The sequence below is a fragment of the Rhea pennata genome, chromosome 5 (assembly GCF_028389875.1).
Source record: "Rhea pennata isolate bPtePen1 chromosome 5, bPtePen1.pri, whole genome shotgun sequence".
NCBI classification, from domain to species: domain Eukaryota; kingdom Metazoa; phylum Chordata; class Aves; order Rheiformes; family Rheidae; genus Rhea; species Rhea pennata.
In genome coordinates this window covers 803,068-823,539 of record NC_084667.1, presented here as the reverse complement: position 1 = coordinate 823,539, position 20,472 = coordinate 803,068, and positions in this window count along the sequence as shown.

The following is a 20,472-nucleotide window of genomic DNA, read 5'->3' as shown; positions in this document are numbered from 1 at the left end:
TCCTGCAGTCTGTAGAATCACTGAATTGCAGAGTAATTCAGATGGGAAGAGACCTAAAGAGGACTCTGGTCTAATCCTTTGCTTATAGCAGGGTTGACAAGGAGCTCAGATGAGGTCACTCAGGGCTTTATCCAGTCAGGTCTTGAAAACCTGCAAAGGCCGAGACTGCACCGCCTCTCTGGACGGCCTAGTCAAGTGCTTGTCAGTCCTGGTGCTGGAAAAACTTTTTCTTGTATCCAGTCTGCCTCTTTTTCCAATGTATATCCATTGTGTCTTACCATTCCACCATGTACCACTGTATAGAGCCTGGCTCTGACATCTTGATAAGCTTCGTATAGGCACGGAAAGACTGCCATTGTGTCCCTCCAAAGCTTGCTCTTCTCCAGGCTAAACAAACCCAATTCCCTCAGCCTCTTCTCATAGGGTGAGTGTTCCAGGCTTCTGACCCTCTTGCTCACCCTCCATTTAACTTGCTCCAGTTTATCAGTATCTTTCTTACACTAGGCACCCTCCCCAAACTGGATGCCGTGTTCTAGAGGTAATCTGACAAGTGCTAAGTAAAGTGGAATAATTACTTTCCTGATGTACTGACTGTGCTCCTATAAAGGCAGCCTGGGATGCTGCTGGCCTTTTCTACTGCCAGAGCACACTGCTGGCTCATGCAGTAGTAATCTATCAGGCTCCCCAGGTCCTTTTCAGCAGACCTTCTCCCAGCCAGCCAGTCCCTAGCATGTATGTTGCAGTGGGTTATTTCTTCTGAGGTGAAGGCCCTTGTGATTGTCCTCATTGAATTTCAAAAGGTACTGGTCCAGCCTGTCTAGGTCCTTCTGGATGGCAGCTCTGCCTCAAGCATGTTGGCTGGTCCTCCTAGTTTGGAGTCAGGTGAAAACTTGATGAGGGTGCACTCTTTCACGTTCTCCAGATCCTTGATATAGTTGTTAAATGGGACAAGTCCCAAGATACACTTGCTTCTGGTCTCCAGGTGGTGTGTTGCCATTGCCCTCTGAGCCTGATTATCCAATCAGTTTTTTTACACACTTGATAGTCCACCCATAATGTTTCAAGTTGGATGCAAGAATTTAAGAGACAATGTTGAATGCTTTACTAAAGTCAAGGCCTCTCTCCTTGCCTACTAATCCAGTCATTTTATCATAGAAGGCAATCAGGTAGGTCAGGCATGATTTATCCTTGAAATATGTCCTCCTTCATGTTCAGAAAAATGTTCTAAGAGGACTCACTACATGATTTTCCAGGGACTGAAGTGAGGCTGACCATCCTGTAATTTCCTGGATTTTCGACCTCTTCTACAAATGGATCAGAAGGAATGGCTTTACAGGCCAGAGAGAAACCCATAGCTTGTAAAGTCCACTGCTCCCAGCTGCTTTTTCTGAGTGAGTTCAAGCTAGCACAGAGTAGCTGATAGTGAGCACAGATGGGGAGAGAGGAGAGAGGCTTCTGGCTGCTTCAGACCTGCTAGCAGGAGACATGAGAAGCTTTGAAGTGAAGGACTGAGATGGGGAGTGGAAGGGGGATTTCAGAGGTGTGGTTTCACATGTGCTGGTGGAGAGGTGGGATGGAACAGGGAGACTCTCAGCTGTAACACTGAAGTGTGGGGAGCATGCCACAGACAAGCAGATCCTGAGAGAGCTTGGTGGGCAGAGCAGATGGTGAGTTTTATAATAAGCTGGCCTTCAAACAATGGCTGATGAGGTTGGGAATTTGCTGCTTGCTCCCTTATGACAAGCTCTGGGAAAGCAAGTTTATTTCTCTGAAAATAAGATCTGTGAGAGACTGGATCCAGCATCTTTAAAACCCTTTCCATGCAGCTCTATGCAGTGTCACTCTGCCGCTCACTGAGGGAGATCTGCTGTCATGCTTGGGCTTCTGCCATTATGTCTGTTCTGACTCTCTCCTCTTCCTTGAGGAGGAAGTGGACCAGTGTTGCAAGCCAGCAAATATCATGTAAATTGGGCAGACACATTTACCCTGCCTTCTCCCTTGAGAGAAATTCAGATTCAAATAAACAAGTCTTTTTTTACAGGCACCTGAGTAGGCAAGCTAGAGCATCAATCTCATTCCTCTCAAGATATATCTGTCGGCATTGTGATTAGTGATCCACAGGCAGCTCAAACACAGCAATTGTAACCGAAGCTGCAAAGTTCCTCTGGATGTTGAGAGCTTTCTGCAGCTGCTTCCTTCTTGCAAGAAGTCTGGAGAGATAATTCCCTCTTTGGCAGGGTAGGGATGAGTGGGAGATAAGGATGAGAGGAGGAAAGAGGTGGCCACTAGGAGCACCTCTTTTGTTCTGCAGCTGGCCCCAGGGCAAGAAAGCAGGTTTCAGCCCAGTGTCAGATATTGCTTTGTTTTGTCAGCTCACCTGTCAGTGCAGTGGACTCAGGTGAGTAAAGGATCTCTGCACAGAAGCTGTCCTCTCCCTTGTGTGCATTCCCAAAGGAAAAAGGAGACTCGCATGTGCTCCCTCCTGATAATGGGGTGGTTTGGCAGTGAGAGGCACTGGGGGCAGAGTGAAACCCTTACCTCCACCAGCATGCCTGCATGTGCAAATGCAAATACCTTCAGCTTCTGTAGATGTTTTTATGTAAAAAAGCCTGAGCTCTTCTGCACATGCTGTTGTTTTCTGCAATCTCAGCTTTTGTGGTGAGACAATATCTGCCTGTCTCCTGCACGAGTAATATTCTCAAGAGAGGCTGGAGGTTTGAAATATGGGTGGTTGAGTGGAAGTGTTGGAATTCCTGCAATGGAGGTATCTTCTTGGAAACTGAGATGGAAAAGAGTGAGTAAGGAATGTGGAGCTCTTGAGAGCAGGTAATGACATCTGTGAAGAGCAGATATGAGGACAGTATGGAAAACAAAGCAGGCCAGGCAGGTGCCCTTGGCTTTCAGTTGCTATTGCTTACCAGACAAAGAAAAGGTGGGTGGATATTTCACATATATCTGAATGCTGTTGAAGCGTTGGATTCTGTCATATGGAATCCCATTAGCAGTGTTTGTTTAGTCTGTAGAAAGAAGGGTGAGTGGGGACTTAAAACTGATCAGAGGATGATGGTGATCGTAAGAGTCATGTAAATTTGAGAAAGAAAGATCCAGTCTTCTCCACCATTTAAAACCTAGTGCATGGCTAGTGCCAGTAAAGTGGAACAGAGATCAGCCTTCAGCCTATTATGATTAATCCTTTTCATTAGATATATGGAAGAGGAAGTAAACAGACCATTAATTAAATCTGCGGAGGATGGTAAATTGGGAGCACTGCAACCCGTGACTACAATGTGGTGATGCAGAGGGATCTGGAAATTATAAACAGGGCAGGAAGTAAAGGTCCCTACTTCCAGGACAAATGCAAGTGAGAGAAAATAGACAGAATATGATACATTCTGAGGCAGAGGCTAAACAACCATAGTGCCAGAAGAAGGTGCAGTCATGTGAGGGTATTCATTTGGTGCCTGGAGACTGTTAGTTGGTGTGCACTGGGGAATCCTAGGACTGTGCACCTTAGAGAAGTAAGTCTGACTCAATGTTGGCAGGAGTCAGTAGAAAGGCTCCCAAAGGCTCCAGTGAGGTTGGAGTTTGGCCTGTGGACCGTGTCTGAGTAGTGATGGATGGCCAGTGTGAGAGTGGTCAGCAGTGCTACACACAGCAAAGCCAATGGGCATGCTTTGGAGTAGGGGACCCCTGCCCTTTGTAAGGGGCTGCACCCTTAGGGTGTCCTTAGGGCAATGTAGCCACCCCACATGGTCAGAAGGGATCTGAATGGGGGGCAGGGGTGGGAGCAGAAGGATTTTGCTGCAGTCTGGGAGCAAGGAAATGATAACAGAGAAAATGAGTGGAATCAGTAACCAAATGCTACATAATGAACCTGCACTGGAGAAGGCTCCCCTCCAGCACCAGGTCAATATTCATCCTTTGTGTTATCAAAGAATATGCCTCATTGTCAGCCTAAATTGTGTTGGCCCATTGCTGCAAATTATGCTTTGTTATGCCCCTGACATTCCTGTTCAGCAGGGACATGTGGTAAACATGCCCCTAAACCCCTCCCTAGCTGTAGATGATGCCTACAGCTCTGAATAGTGAGAAGACTCTAAAAATCCATCCCTCAAAGAGAAGGTCTCTGTATCTCTCAATCAGCCAGGCAAGATTGGTGCCATCCCATGAGTTCTGTGCTTGGAGGTTTCCCAGCAAATAGGGTCACAGATGCCCCAAGAACTGCTCACAGGAGAGGTGAGATCTCTTTACAGCCTTTGTAGTGCTCTGGCAGAGGCTGGAGGGAAGTGAAAGAACTTTTCTCTGGGAGAGCTTGTACTGTGCATTGCAGCAACCTGGAAAGGTTCTGCTGTGCCCATCGCATCCTGAATGGAGGAGGGAGAAAGTGAGAGGGGAGAAGGTTAAAGTAAATATATGTTAAAGCTGTTTTCTAAGCACTGATCCTCACAGGCTCAGAACTGCTTTTACAATAAACTCTGAATGAGGCACTCCTACTAAATCCTGTGCCTGGGCCAGCCCAAATTAGGTGGCTAGTCCTGGGCTGTGACATTGTGTGGGAAATGCTGTGTGCAGGAGGGGGGATTTCAGTGGAGGTGGGGTGCCAGTGTGTAAAGGTCAGGGAAGGGTGGAGCAGAGCTGGGAATTGTAAGAAGGGAAGGAAGCTTATCATTTTTTCTTTTGATGGCTTTTTGTACCCTGCAGTGCTTTCTAGCCTGACCTCCGCAATCTGGGTTAACGTGGCCAGTGCAATTGTTCTGCCTTTGGGTAACAAGGCAGACTTATCTTTTTGCAGCCTCTGAAGTCCACACCTATCTCCTCATCTAGAGGCAGAGGAAGGAGGACTAGAGAGAAGAAGGTTTGGAGAAGTTATACTGAAAGGAGCCATCCTGTACTTGAAATAAATCAAATGGCAGGGTAAGATATAGACATGTGGAATTTATCAGATGAGTTCACGCCAGTTATCTGCTTGCTTCTGTGTCCTGTATCCCATGGTGGTTGACATGAAATGCTCCAGGAGAGTCACTTTTGGAGCATGGAGTGAAAAGGCAAGTTTTCTCTATCCTTACTAGTTTGAGTTTGACTTCAGCCTCCAACTATCAGTATTCTTTACCTTTTCTCCTAGAAGGTTGTCTATCTGGTCATGCCTTAGCCATAGCTCTAAGCTGTTTCCGTAAGCACTTTAGAGGAGATGGAAAGAGCTGTTATGTCAGCATACAAAGCCTAAAGCCAAATCAGATATTTAGGCTCTTGAATTGCCACCCAATTTATCCATATAGTCTGTGGGAGACTCCCAGACCTGACATCCCTTCACTACTTGTTGGGCTGGATGCACCATCAGTCTCAGATGTCCAGAGTCCTACCAGTTTAGGAGTTTTGGGTGAAGTATGGCACCACATGCTACAGGTGTTAACTCAGTTGCTGACTGTCAGGAGTTAGCATGGTAATTTTATGGGAGGAGGCAGATTATCCCAAACACCTCCCTACTGTGAGGGTTCTTGCAGAAAGTTTTGGCTGCTGTCAGAGATATTGGACTGGACAGGCCATAGAGATTGCATCATAATTCGTATGCATATCTGATCCTATTTTTAATATAGCTTAATCTCTGCCTTCAATGCTACCTGGTAGAGGTGAGTTAATTTGCTTCATATATTCTAACTGAAGACTTACTTTTCATTTTCATTGAATGCTATGCCATGCTTCTATTACAAGGAAACATGTTATGGCAGTTTCTCCAGGCACTTTCATCTCCCAGCTTTGCACTATTGTTTTTGTTCCCTTCTTATAGAAGGTTTTGAAGGTGTCCAGAAGTAACCAGCCTAGGGTAGCTCTGCTTGAGGGCACGGCTCCTGTCTGCTGTTACAGACGTGTATGGGGAGGGAAAAAACTCTGGAGGGCAGAGAGTTTTCCCTAACAGGTACCTCCGGCATACAGAGATTTAGTGCTACTGTAGAGCACGGAGCTTAGGAACAAAAATTCCTATCCATTATCACTAAGTATTTCTTTCCTGATTTATCTGAATACTTTGTGTGTGTGTGACTTCTGCATAGCAAAAGGTCATTTCCATTGAACTATCTGTATTTCCTGTGAACTATCTGTATTTCCTGTATTCATTTGGAAATTCCAGCCCTATGGAAGTGCTGTCTGAGTGCAGTCTGCACTGCCTGGCTTTGGCTGGCACTAGATTTCACCCCTAATTGTCTGCTCTTCTTTCCAGCTTTGTTAGGTCATTCTGAGGCTCTTCTCAGTCCACTCTTATCTTGATTAACTGAAGACTTCTTCTCCCTACCCTCTGTACTTCTCAGTTTCCGTATCACTCATAATACACCTCAGTAGTCCTAGCACAGAGTCTGGTGCAACCGAGTTTTTAACTTGTTCTCATGCTGAAGACTAGCTGTTCATTCCTTATTGATATTTTCCATTTCTTACAGTTTCTCACTCCACAAATGCTGGTTTTGAAGAGTCTCCTGGAAGAAGAGCATTATCTGAAGGTCCAGATTGTCAAGTGGTTCTTCTCCCACACCATTTCACAGGTACCTTTCTAGAAGTCCACTGAATCTAAGCAAAGAAGCAACTCTGGCTACAGAGAGAGCGATTTGGCTTAACTGCTATTTGTAAATTGGGTTCATAGTCATAACTCTAGCACGCACAGGCATGAGGATCAGGCACTTGAGTGAGGGATTCATGGAGATGCACTTTAGTGTGGCCTTTCACTCCTCCTACACATCCATCATGAGTGAGCTCAGTCTCTTGTACTAGGGACCTACCCAGGCACTCAGTGGGAAAGCCATAAGCCAAACTCTTGAGCATCAAGGGATGTTTACAGGCTCTGACCTCTACTATACTCTGGCAGGCCACTCACCCATATGCAGGGTATGACACTGGGTGGCTGTTGGAGCTAATTGCCTTGTCACCCTTCCCCTTTGAAGAGCCTTCCTTGGGCTAATTTCTCATAGAGGGAAAACTGGTAATGAGGAATTAGTAGGAGGTTGGTTTTGTGGGAGACTTCAGTCCTGAGAAGTCTTTGTAGAACTAAAGTTTCTCTGGGACCGGTGGATGGATGCACTTAGTGTATCCCATCCTCTAAAGCTCCACTCTCCCCTCATTGCAGCATTCCTGGTTCCCCTGCAGTACCCAGCCTTACAACACTGCTGCTATTCTCTGTGCACTGGCATGTGCTTCCCAGGTGCTTATACCCTCCTGCTTCTGAGGCTGACCCTGCGATGACAGCTGCCTGGCTGCCTATCAAAGGCTCCATTTAGAGCTGGCTGGGGAGCAGACAGAAAGCTGCAGTGTTAGACCCCGAAATCTGACACAGTGTGGCTTGCCCGCCTTTCAGTGGGTCCTTGACAGCCTTTCAGCTCATGTCTGTCAGCCCCCCTGCCAGGCACACAAGTTCACTTCCATCTTGGAAGAAGGGGAGAGAGAAGTGACATTTCACTGAGCAGTGGGCATGCCGGGGGATGTATGGAGATAAGGCAGGATCACAGAAGCAGCTGAAATCCCCAGCGGATATTGCGTTGCTTGCTGGATTGATACGTTAAAAGTATTGCTGGGACAAGTCTCTCTGCTCCTTCTCTCCCAGAGGACTGTGCAGTGAGAACAGCACTTAATCCTAATGAATCTTGGCCTACATTGGGCCCAGTTCAGCTACAGCCTGGCATAGCAACATCCGTGGGGAATTTGTTTCCAGCTTTCCTCAGGAGCCATCCATAGAATGGCTTTTTAAATAAATAAGTTAACTTAACAAACAACAGCAGTAAATGAACAGAAACAGTGATGTGGCCAAGGATGAAATATTAGCATTTTTCAAATCCATTTAGCGAAGACAGCCCCTGGGCACTGGTTCAGGTCCTTGTGTTAGTGAGCTGTTTGCAAAGCACTAAGCTAACTTACAGCCAAAACCTGTCAGATTCTTCCTGGAGCTCAGGAGGGCAAAACTCATCTTACATGACAAACTAAGTCTAGTCTGAAATTCTAAGACCTTTGCATTTCTTTCATTCCAGAGTACTTATGACACATCAGTCAGTGCACAAGCTTCAAGCAGTGTTTTGACTGCTCCAGAGCTGCAGGCAGTGAAAGGGACAGTTTTCTTCCAGTACCACAAAAATGCTACATAGACAAAAACAAACTGAAGTGACTTGTTCAAAAAGCACCACAGGATCTTTGGTGACTACAGGTGATCACAATGCACTGAAAGGGCTCTTTCAAGCATTATCAACTTGGAGAACCTCCCTGCTCAGTTACCAGGGCTGCTTCTTGCCTGGTGCTGGGTTTACTGGGGAAATGATTTGTCCAAATGTTTGTCTAGCCCTGACTAGTTTGCCAGCTCTTGTTAGGATTCAGCACAAGAAGGTGTGGCCAGAAGCAGCTGTTTAGCATAAGTTTTCCACTCTTAGGAAAATTCTGATTATGTCCGTGGCGAGGGAGGGAGGTGCATGGACAGCCTTTCCTTCTGCGTAGGTCACTTGCTCTAACCTGGTCTGGGCCGATGAACCTGTGCAGGCTGTGTGACATGAATCTTAGTTTCAGTCCGACATCAACTAGAGAGAATCGCAAGTGCAGAAGCTGAGGTTAGGGTTTCTAATCTGGGGAAAGAGGTGTCAATCCTCAGGAAAGGGACGTCAGAGTGGAACGAGGATATTCCCATGGAACTCCTCTGGGAGGCCACAAGGAAAACACTAGTGACTGACCAGTGTGTGGCCCAAGCTGTTAGCTGTAGGTCCCAACTCCCAGGTTAATTCTCCCAAGCAAATGAGGGGTCCCAGGAGAGTGGGAGAGTGCTGGGAAAGGGGTAGGGTGTTGTCACTCAGTACTTATTTCTGTGGAGTCAGCAAAAAATGAGCCAAACCAATAGACTGACTACAGTGACTGACCAGGACACCAAAAGGCCGTATTCCCCACACAAGGAGGGTGGCTGAGGCCGGGCAGGTGGCAAGGAGGGGCACAATGCCTGGGGATGCAGTGCTGGGGGGGCAGGAAGAGTGGCAGTGGGGCAGAGAGGTGCTGAGTGCCAGCTGTCACCGTGCAGCTGCTGGGGAAATCGCATCACGGAGTACTGTGCGCCCTGCTTGCCGACCTCCCCACATCCTTCGCCGTTCCCTGCCTACGCTCACCCCGGCAGGTGGTGGCACTGCCTTTGGTTTGTGCCATGATCTCTGCCCTTTCTCCCAGGCACTGTGATTCAGCAGCACCTACTGCCTGTTGGTATTTCCTGAACTGATCAACTCCGATATCTAGGGCCTGTTGTCCCTTTCTTTCCTGTTTTTATGCAAGCACTGTCCCACTCAGCAGCCCTATTGCTCTGTCGTGCATGCAGCAGTGCCCCTTACCATCCCTACCGAGAGGTTAATAAAGACCTACTGCCTGAGTTACCATTACCTTTTTTAAACAAAAAATACAAACAGCATGTAAGCAGCATTCATTACCTTGCACGCCTTCAGCTGCTTACTGGATACACATCCCCCTCCCTCCCGCATCTCTCTCTTATTTTAATATGTTTTTTTTAATTTGTTTTGATGAATGAGTGACAACCCTGACACCCGATTCGCTGAGATTAATAGAAACGACACAATATTTACGTCGCACTGACGAGCAATTATCCTGCCATCTATCTTTGAGATTATCTTTCTGATTGAAAACTACTCATCCGTGTAATCGGAATTATTTGGAATTAGAAGGGAATTTATGGCCCCTCTCACTCTTCCTCCTGTTTGCCTCTGTCTCCATCTTTCTTCCCCCTCCTCTAAGAGGGGTCCTTCCTTCCTTCTTTCCACCCTTCTTTCTCTCAGCCTTGTGGCTGGAACTATGTGCTTCACTGTACAAGGCTTTGCTGCACCAGGGTGGCTGTTTATGGAGATGGGGGACACTGGGCCACACTGTGACCAGGCAGGTGCTGGAGAGAGTGAGGCTGCAGGGAGGCCTGGGGAGCAGACAGGGAGATAGAAGGCTCTTGAGAAGAAGGCTGGCACAGGAAATAGACCCATGGAATATGTGACGTGGCAGAGGCTGTGCAGGCATTACTGCAGTGACTGAATAACTGGAGCTACCTCACTTATCTCCCTTACTTATCCTGTTTTACAGTTCCTTCCTTACTGCTCTGTTTGGAAGATGCCTTTCATTGGCTCACTGCTTGGCAGATGTGTTCCCTGTGCTTTTATTTTTTCTAAATGCTTATCTGAAAATGTTTTTCCAGCCCACTCTGTGCAGGAGAGAGATCCATGCCTGTGAGCACCTTCTGCTTGCTGTGAACCTTTCTGTATCTTCTGCTGGTGGTTTCTGCTACTCCAAAGGTCGTTGGAGCTTGGTGTCCTCTAGTGTGTGTGACGGTGTCTGTCGCTCTGTTCAGTGCTGGTGTCTCCTGATACAGTGCCATTGTAAGTAAGTATTGCTTACTGGGATGAGCTCTACCCTTCACAATCTTTCAAAATAAGCAATATTTCCTTTGCTGGCCTGAGGTATAAAGGAAGTTAGATAGTCTGCATGTCTCAGGTCATCTCTAGAGGGAGGAGACACAACTCCTTTTTAGGTGGTTCTAGGGCAGGATAGCAGAATTTCCACATGCTCCATCTCCTCCCTGGAAGCCCGTCTCTGAACACAGTCTTCAGTGAACCTTTCCCTTCTCCCATGAGAAGACAGGAGTGGGCTCATCCTATCAAGATATGAGCCATGTAGAAAAAGTCTGTGTCAGTCAATGCTGAGAACTCTTCCTTCTCTGTAGATATGCTTTAAAAACAGTGCTCAATTCTTTTACAAGTGGTTGTGGCAGAAACAGAGACAATGAAGCAGATGTCAGGGGATGTCAAGCAGCAGAGACTTTTTAAATGGATGGAGAAACATTTGTCTCCTTTGAGAACTGCAGCATGGAAGGGTCCTTGCTTACATGTATCCTGATCAAGAAGTGAAGCAATGTAGGTTTATGAGCAAGTGCCACATGCTGAAAGAGAAACACAGGCTCAGTGCTGAAAGAATTCAGCCTGAACTCAATTGCAAAGATACCAGTTAATGTACAAGCCAGGCTGACAAAGATGTTTGATACAGACAGCAGTGTAAACAGTTAATACTGGATGACACAAAGATATATAGAGAGAAATGTGCTTTGAGGTACAATTACTCAGTCAGCTTGAGAGATCTAGGCCCAGATGGGAATCCTAGATCCTTCCGCCCAGAAATACCCAATGTTGTTGTTAATTAGTATGGAAATATTTTTCTTTCTTTAGAGAGGGCTGTTGAATTGCCAGTGGGATACTGGGGGGATGGGTGGATGCGTGTGTGGGGTAGTCTATCAAGGAACTATTAATTAGGTTACTTCCCACTGCTGTTGACATGCTGGGGAAGGGGTTTGTTTGTGGGCCAAAGTTAAAAAGGACGGGGAAACAAAAAGGGTGGGAAAGAGATGGAAAGCTTGAGTAAAAAGGCTATTGGACAGGACAAAGCACAAAGGCTGAGAGAAGAGGTGTGTGTAAAAAGGCGTTCCTAAGATTCCCGAAACAGGAGACACGGAGAGCAAGAAACCAGGTTATGGTTAGAAACTAAAGGGAAACTCCTTTGAGGTGGCAGCAGTGCACGTTGGATGCAGCCACATGAACACTATGTGGGATCTGATTGTCTCCTGCCTTGTCACTGGTTTTGTTGTTCATACTTCCATAGACTTGGTGCCAAAGACTCCTCATGTCAGAGTAATGATATTTTATGCCAACTGTCACTATGAATATGGGATGAGAAACTTGTTCAGTTGCAGCTTACCTTTCTTTCCTGGCTGCATCTCTTAGCCCCCTTCCCTTGGAATGGGATTTAAATCAGCTTTGATGAATAATCATAAAAATACAAATTGGAACTTTAGCTTCCTACAAAAAAGTATTAAGTATCCATGGCTGAAGTGTCATCAAGGTCTCCTTGTGGGCTGTAGCTCTATACTTCTGATCATAGTGTGTAGCTCAGCCACAAAAACTAGTATAAAGTAGCTAGTCATAGCCTGGTATCTAAGCAGTAGGTGCTGCATTTACAGTTTTGAGAGAGTGCCAGAACAAGAAAGAGACAAGAAATGTGTGTGGCAGTGTGAGTTAGAATAAGTGAAGGATCTATTCGCAAAGGGGAAAGAAAACTGAGCAAGTGGGTTACCTAAAAATATCAGTGCAGGCTCTAGGCTTCCTTGCAGAGGGAAGAAATCAGTGCAGTTGTGATTATTCAGAGAAAGTATTTTGAGTTTGCAAAGAAGGAGGATCGGAGTGATAAAACAAAGACATAGCATTGATTCTTCATATGGGACCAACATAATCCAGACCTATATATCTAGAGTTCTGACTCTAGCAAACATAGCTGTCTGCAACATTTTCCTCCAAAAAACTTGTCTAATAAGAAGTTAGATTCTGAGCTTGTAGAGGATCAACCCAGCCTCCTTGGAGTAATACTGTATAGACAACAAAAAAGTATCCAGATTGCAGTCTATCCTCACTTCAGATCCACAAGAATTTCCTATAGATATCAAGAGTGAACTGAGATCATTTGAAAACAGAAAAACTGGTCAAAAGACAGACTAGATCTTGAAGAACACCTTGGCTTTCAGTTCCAGGATTTTGTTTGTGATAGTGACAATTTATCAGCATCTAAAAGTTCACTTTTAGCACATGCATGTTCATAGGGAGCCAAAGGAACTGTTGTTTCTAATTCTGCATCCAGTTACACAATTCAGGAGCTCATGGAGCTGTGCTAGCCCTTTGCCTATCCCATTTCTGTATTATGTGTAATGCAGAACAATAGCAAGGTGGCAGTCACTGTGAGGAGCAGTATGGCACAGCAAGAACAGCGAAGTACGGCAAAGCTGAGTACTGCATAGGTAAGGGCTCCCAGCTCTTTCTGGTTTAAAAGATTTTTTTTTTTGTTTGGTTGTTTTTTTAAGTGAAATACAGATAATATTGCAACATTTGGTTCCTTAAAGAATGACTTGTCAGTTTAACTCAGATTTATTATTTAGCCTGCTTTTCTAAGGGAATAATGTGTATGTGATCACACTGGGTGAGTATGAGTAACTGTTGAACCTGTTACCTAATTAGAAACACATTTTGCACCCAGTCAGAAGTCTGAAAGATGCCAAGTTCATGCAAGTTTCATGAAATAGGTAACAGGTAGAGGAGGAATATCTTATTATTTTGTCACTTCAGTCTTTGAAAATGGGAAGAAGGAGGACCCAGGAAACTACAGGCTGGTCAGCCTCATCTCCATCCCTGGAAAGGTGATAGAACAGCTTATCTGGCATGTCATCTCTAAGCATGTGGAGGAAAAGAAGTCGATCAGGAGTAGTCAGCACGGATTCACATAAGGGGAAATGGGACCTGGGAGGACCAGGGAGTCCTGGTGGACAACAAGTCGACCATGAGCCAGCAACATGCCCTTGTGGCAAAGGCAGACAATGGTCTCCTGCGGTGCATTAGGAAGAGTGTTGCCAGCAGGTCAAGGGAGGTGATCCTGCCCCTCTACTCAGCCCTGGTGAGGCCTCATCTCGAGTCCTGTGTCCAGTTCTGGGCTCCCCAGTACAAGAGAGACATGGAGCTACTGGAGAGAGTCCAGTATAGGGCTACAAAGATGATAAAGGGACTGGAGCATCTGCCCTATGAGAAACGACTGCGAGAGCTGGGCCTGTTAGACTGGAGAAGACAGAGGGTGGAATCTTACCAGTGCCGACAAATACTTTAAAGGAGGGTGTCAAGAGGATGGGGCTGGACTCTTTTCAGCTGTCCCATGTGACAGGACAAGAGGCAATGGGCAGAAATTGAACCACGGGAAGTTCTACCTGAACGTGAGGGGGAATTTCTTCACTGTGAGAGTGACAGAGCACTGGCACAGGTTGTCCAGAGAGGTTTTGGAGTCTCCTTCTCTGGAGATATTCAAAACACACCTGGACGTGATCCTGTCTAATGTGGTCTAGGTGACCGTGCTTGGGAAGGGGAGGTTGGACTAGATAGGGACCAGAGGTCCCTTCCAATCTCAACCACTCTGTGAGTCTGTGATTACTGTTGCTTAGGGAAAGACCACAGCATGAACTCACTTTGGAGTCCAGGCAATCCATATGGGATAGGGACTGTCCAAATGCTCTAACTGCAGAAGAGTTCAGTTGAGGCTCACATCCTACTTTGTGTGTGCAGCAGAAAAGCCACTGGTCAGTTGGTCTTTCAGTCATACACACACACACAGATTCTCTAGTGACTAGAAGGTCATGAGCTTCCTTCTTTCTGGGCATTCATAATGCTGCTTATATGTGTGTAGATTCCCTGGAATTTTATAAGACATGAGTAACATTGCAGCCTCAGTATAATGCAGTTAAAAACTCAGTCAAACACAAGAGAGAAAGCTACTGGAAACTAGGTATCTTTACTTTGGGTATCTGAGAAAACAGTGCATGTTCAAAATTTTCAGTAGAAGATTCTTTCAGGAGGTAGGTTGAGGTACATATATGAAAAGGCACATGTGAAGCTGTGAAAGTCTGTACTGATTGTATCTTCTGTCCTCCAGCTGTTGCATGAGTGGGGAGGTGGGACTAGATGATCTCCAGAGGTCCCTTCCAACCTTACTGATTCTATGATCCTATGATTCTATGCTCTTTTAATTGGACTGGTCTATAGACAATCTGAGTACTGGTTTTACTATGGTTTTGGATCACTGTATAGTAAAACTGGTACAGTTCTTGCATGAATGCATTTACTTTGGTATGACATACCTTTTCAGCCTAGCTTCTTTGTAGGTTTAAGCTGCACTAACATAAATCTGTTCATAGTTGTATAACTTCTTTTCAGTGGAACACTTACTTACAAAATCGTTCCTGTGGAGTGGAATAGTTACATTTATACAAAAATGATGCAGACTAGGCTCAAATTACAAAGTAATGGCCACAGAGATATCCGCATATAAACATATGCATGGTGCTTAGTGTCAAAGGGCGCAGGATCTCACTGGGGTTCTGAATGGTGCTTGTAATAATAATAGCAGTAACATGAAAGGCGTTATGAGGTTGACTGGGGAGTCACCACAGTGTGTCTGCAGTTAGCTGTAGTAGTAAAAATCATCATTTATGAGGCATTTGGAAACACAAACTAGCTCTCAGAGATGAACAATAACTATGTAATCGTCTCTGTCTTGTCACAGCCTTAATGACATTTTTGTCAGAGCACTTCCTTACTTTTTGCTTGCTCTGTACCACTAAACAAAAATAATGGCTGAATGGGTTTTGTTTGTAATCTTGCTATTATGTTGACCACTGAGAGGCTGTCCATCTCCATGACTCACTTAACGTTTGCATGAGGAACATATAATATATCCCAGCTATAATGAAGTAGTGCAGAGGCAGTGTCTTTGCACAGAACCACATGTTCTGACAAAGAACAAGAGTTTGCACTTACGGAGAAATTGTGTGAAGAAATCATCTTATAAGGAAGGTATTGATGAGTAGTTCAAAGCAGGGGGCTGATTCCTGATTTTGTGGCTTCCTATGTCAAATCTTACTTACTCTTTGATTAAAGTTTTCCACAAGGAGTGAGTAACAATTCCTCCAAATTTACAGATACCACTCAGAATCATAATAGCATCATAGAAGATTTCCAAATAATTCCTTTAAAATTCTTTTTTTTTCTTTGTTAAATTTCCCATTCATAAAAAATCTTCCAGGTTTGTGAAGATGATTTCTCTCGGAGTTTGCTGATACAGTTGAGAAAAATGAAATGCCCTATGGTTCAGACCAGTGGTTCAACTGCCTCCAAACCAAAGCCTTTGCATTCTGCCTGGATGAGAACGAGCGACCAGTGAGACTGTAGGAATAGTAACTTTTTAAAACATCTGTGTTATTTTCTTTGTAAACTTAAGAAAAAGACATGAAAAAGTTTCCATAGGCTATAAATTTCCTAACAACCTGTTTCTTAATATTCAAAATTCTGAATCATATGTCATCTGATAAATTCCCCTAAGCTGCATGTGGCAAAAAGAAACTCCTCCAGGAGAACAGTCGAGAAGCAGCACGGTTGCTCTGGAAGGCTTCCCTGAAGGCAGTAGGCACTCTGTTCTGCAGGTTTCCATGGGGTTTCACCAGACAAACGAATCTCCTGTAGGATCTCATGGCTAGGCACATGGTTTATTCAAGAGAGAGAAGATCTGTTCTTGCCTCTGTTGCTTAAGGTGTATTTACAGTGCACAAGAGAGCATGATGCAGAGATAACTGAGCTGGTTAGATAGAAGCTCGTGGTGATCTCCGTGTGAAATATTGTGGCTTGGTTCTCAACTGGATGTAAAGTCCACATGAACTGGACTACCTTTCTTCTAAAATCCAAACCAGCTCGTTCAGAGCAAGCTCCAGTACCCCTGTGTGGTTGTGTTGTTGGCGTACCCTTCCTCGCCGCATGGTATCAAAGTGGGGCTTCGTCTCCTGGCGCTGCTGTTCCCCGGCTGCGGAGCGCTCCGGCCTCGCTGACCTCGCCGCAGGGGGCACGAGGCTGAATCCGCTAGCTTTTGCACAGAACTCGATGCTGCGCGAAGGTGGCGATTTCACGCGTTGTTCACCCTCGAGGGCCGGGGAGAGCTGCACGGCGTGTGGCGCGGCAGGGGAGGAGCCGCTCCGGGCCCCGCGCGAGGAGCCCCGGCGGTGCCGCAGGCGCCCTCCCGGAGGGGGCTCGGCCGGGGCCGGGCAGGGGCTCCCGCGGGAGGCCGCGGACGCGGCTGGTCGCGCAGGCCGGCCCGGCGCAGGCGGGCGGGAGCGGGAGCCGCGCGGCCCAATGTCTGCGCCCGAAACGCGCTCCACAGACTCCTTCCTGGAGCAGCTGCTTCCCAGGGCCTTTGGGCAAACCCACTGGGGATCAAGAATCTGACAAACGACTTGACAAAATTTTCTCCTCCCTCCGGCCGCTAGCCCTCCGCGAACGCAGCGCCTGCTCGGCGGGAGGACGGGGCCGCCGTGCCCTGGCGCGTCCCGGGCGGGCGGGCGGCCCAGTCCCCGCTCCGGCAGCGGGCTGGAAGGGGCTCCTCTCGCCTCGAGCGCGGCACGCCGCGAGCGGCGCTCCGTCGGCGGGGTTTTAAGGGAGGGCATCGGCGGAGGGGCCGTCTGGACGTGGCCCGGCGGGGAGGCGGTCACCAGAGACCCACCTCGGAATTTCCCTTGCTTTCCTTATTTTAGAAGATGAGAAATTTGTGCTAGCAACTCGCTTTCTTCTGCGAGCTGGGCTGGTAGCGCCAACCTGCAGGCGTGTCCTCTGCAGGGATGGAGGCAGGCGAGAAACTCTGACACTCATTAGCTTGCAAGTGAGGGGTTTCTCCTGCAAAGGCTTTTTCCTCCTTTGGGTCTTTGCAGCCAGGAAGATCAAATTTCTTTAGGGAACTTCATCCATTATTTGCCTTCGTTTTGCTTTTTGAATATCTTTTAACTGAAAAAGACAGATAATCAAGGCGTATGTAGCATCATTTTGGGAGGGGCAAAAGGGAGCATTAATGAGCCCTCACACACCTTTGAAAACGGTGAGATTTCTTCTGGGGAGATGAACTAAAAATCTGCCTTTAGGGAGTTCAGATCTGGAGCCAGACACCATGGGTAGGCCCGTCTGTGGTTGTAATATAGTTGTTTGGGTTTTGTAGAAGTTCTGTAAAGGAATGGAATTAAAAGCAAAACAAAAACAAAATCCCAAAGGAACTTGTTCCTGGCAATCCAGGTTCCTCCTTTTTGACCTGGCACCAGAACTAGTTTATATCTCACATCGTCCCCTTCCTCCTGCTATCAAAGTTGCTGTGAGCTTTATCATGATAGTTGTTTGCTATAAAACCTACTGTGCTTGGTGTCCCTCCCCACTACCCCCAAGGTCACTGAAAACATGAAACAGTCTCTCTTGCCTGGATCCGACCTTAGCAGGCTGCAGGGCTGCTTTCAGATTTGCCTGAGTGCGCAGCTAATGCCCTGCCAGCACAGGTGTGGACTTGCTGGTGCTAAACAAGGTCCTGAACAAGTGGTACAACAACAGCGAAGAGTTTTTGCAAAGCATCCGCAACAAGCTGAAAGCCCAGGAGGCACCTGCCCCCAGAGATGGAATCGACGGTGCAGAGCTGGTGAAACGCGTTGCAGCCTGCGATTGGAAGGCGGTGATGGTGGTTCCCAGAGACAGAATACCGTGGTTACACAATTTAGGCAGGAGTACACCCAAGAAAGTCTTTCTCTGTTGCATTGTTTTTTTCTGAGTATAAACACAAGCCCTTTTGGGCAAAGGCTGTGCAGTAGAAGGGGAAGTTTAGGAGGGCCCTAAGCGAGGTAAGGGTGGAAGAGACCTGTATTACTATACTGTACGTGACAGACTGGGAAAGGTTGTGTGTTTAAATGTAATGTGGTATTGTCGTAGTGCTTGGAGGCTTTAGCTGATGCTTATAGGTTTGATTTCTGTGTGTATGTGTAAACTGAACGTTCTCTCTGGATATTTTCCGAAAGTGCTCTGATAGGTGTTTTGTTGCTGAGGCCAAGCCATGTTTGATTAGTGCGTTGTTTTTACTGGTGAAGTCAGATAAACGGAAGAGTAGTATTTTTCTGTGCTTATTCCTATTTGTGTTAAAGCCAATGGCATAACCTATGCAGAGCAGCCGCAGATGGTGCCTCTCAAAAGCCTAACTTTGCTAAAAGTTATGCCAGGTGAAGGCATCGCTGTGCCTGCAGCTCTGACAATGAAAGAATAGATTTGGGTGCTTCCTGATCTAGTAAAGGCCCTTTTCCCTAACCTGACTCGCTTTGCCTGAAGCAGTTTAGAAAGCTTTCATAAGTTCCCTTCTGCAGCAGAGCTCCTGGGGCCCTAATTTCCAGCTGGTAGGCAGCAGGAGGGTGTAACATCTTTAGCTGGTATCACTAATTCTGGTAGGGGACTTCTGTCAATATCTTTAAGTCACTTCCACATTCTTGAAAATTAATAAAATATATAGGAACTAAACAAAGGACAAAGTTTATGAGTGTATTAACCCAGCACTGACTTTCCCTGCCTTGATAAGGCATTGCACTATCATGAAGTGTGCATGAAAGAAGCGGCTGCAGATGTATGGGCTTTGGGTTCAGCACATGCCAAAAATATCCTGTTAGGGATATTAGTTGCACAGAAAAAGAGCACTGATGTAATATGAAGTTTGATTAATCTTAAAATCAAATAAGAAAATAAAACATCTAAACTCCTAGTGATAATACCAGTTTTTCCCTCTTGAGCCTTTGCTCACACCTCACTAAATCTTGCAGGGTGCTAACTCTTTTATCCTAGAATTTTGTGGTTGTGAGACTCTTTTGAGACAACATGATTTTGATAATTGCAAACACAGCAAAAATTTCGTTATTTTTCTTAGTTTATGGCTAGCTTTTGAAATTGCAGAGCTGATTTTCAGTTTAACTTTTAAAACTTGTATCCGTACCTGTGCGTTTCCTGATACAAAGGCAGCAGTGGTTCTGAACTCTAAACTTACGGTACATAAATCAGATGTGCACAGAAGCACTTTGAAGCTCATGGGAGAAGGGACAAAGATTATCTAGTTGGTTTAATGTGGTGGTCATGGGGGAATTGAAAGATTCCAGTGATTAGCCCAGTATTTTCAAGCTTCATCAGTTTTTGTTGTGTCCCTGTCTAAAAAGACTAATTTTTTTTTTTTTGTTTTTATCATTAGAAGGAAAGTGTATTTTGCATTGTCCTATCATAGCTTGTATGCAGCTGAGCAAATGCTGTCCAAATTTATATGTGGAAGCCTCAAACCATTTCTGTTTGAAGAAAACTAAGCTTTGAAATTTTACCTCTGCCAGTCACAGGTTTGAGAATCTGAGACTGAAATATAGGCCTGTAATGAAAAAGGCCCTAGTAAGAAGTATTTAAAAATACCTTTCCAAATAGATGGATCACTTAACTCGGTGAAAGTGAAAAGCCAGAATCTGGCAGGAAGTTGAGGGCCTGTTCTCACTGCAGTTGGTGCCACTGCACTAGAGCTCAGCCTGTCAGATTTTTTTTTAAATCAGAAGCAGATGATAGCAAGGATTTCATCTGTAAATATAAAAGTACTTTAAAGTGCAGTGCAAGGATTATTATCTCTGTTTTCTAAAGCTAGGGAATCTGAAACAATGGTCAAGTGATCATCCAGACTTCACACAAGGCATGTCTAAGCAGCACGAGTCTTTCCCTAGTGCTTCATCATGTCCCTGTCCTGCTAGAAGGGGCGTGCATAATTCATATTTTTTGAAAAATGTGTTGGTTAAATTCTATGAGCTTAGACACAAAGCATATTGACAAGAGATGAATTATGCATACAGCAGGATTTGGCCCAAAATGAGGAAAAACTTTATCTTCTCAAATAATCAATAGTTGTGGTTGAACTGAGACCCTAACTATGGTGTGGTAGGTCCTTGACTTGTTTCAGGATAGCTGTTCCTGTAGAACTATCTTGCTTTACTCTAGCAAGAGCAGCAGCTGCAGTGCAGGGTAGATGTGTCTAAACTCGTTT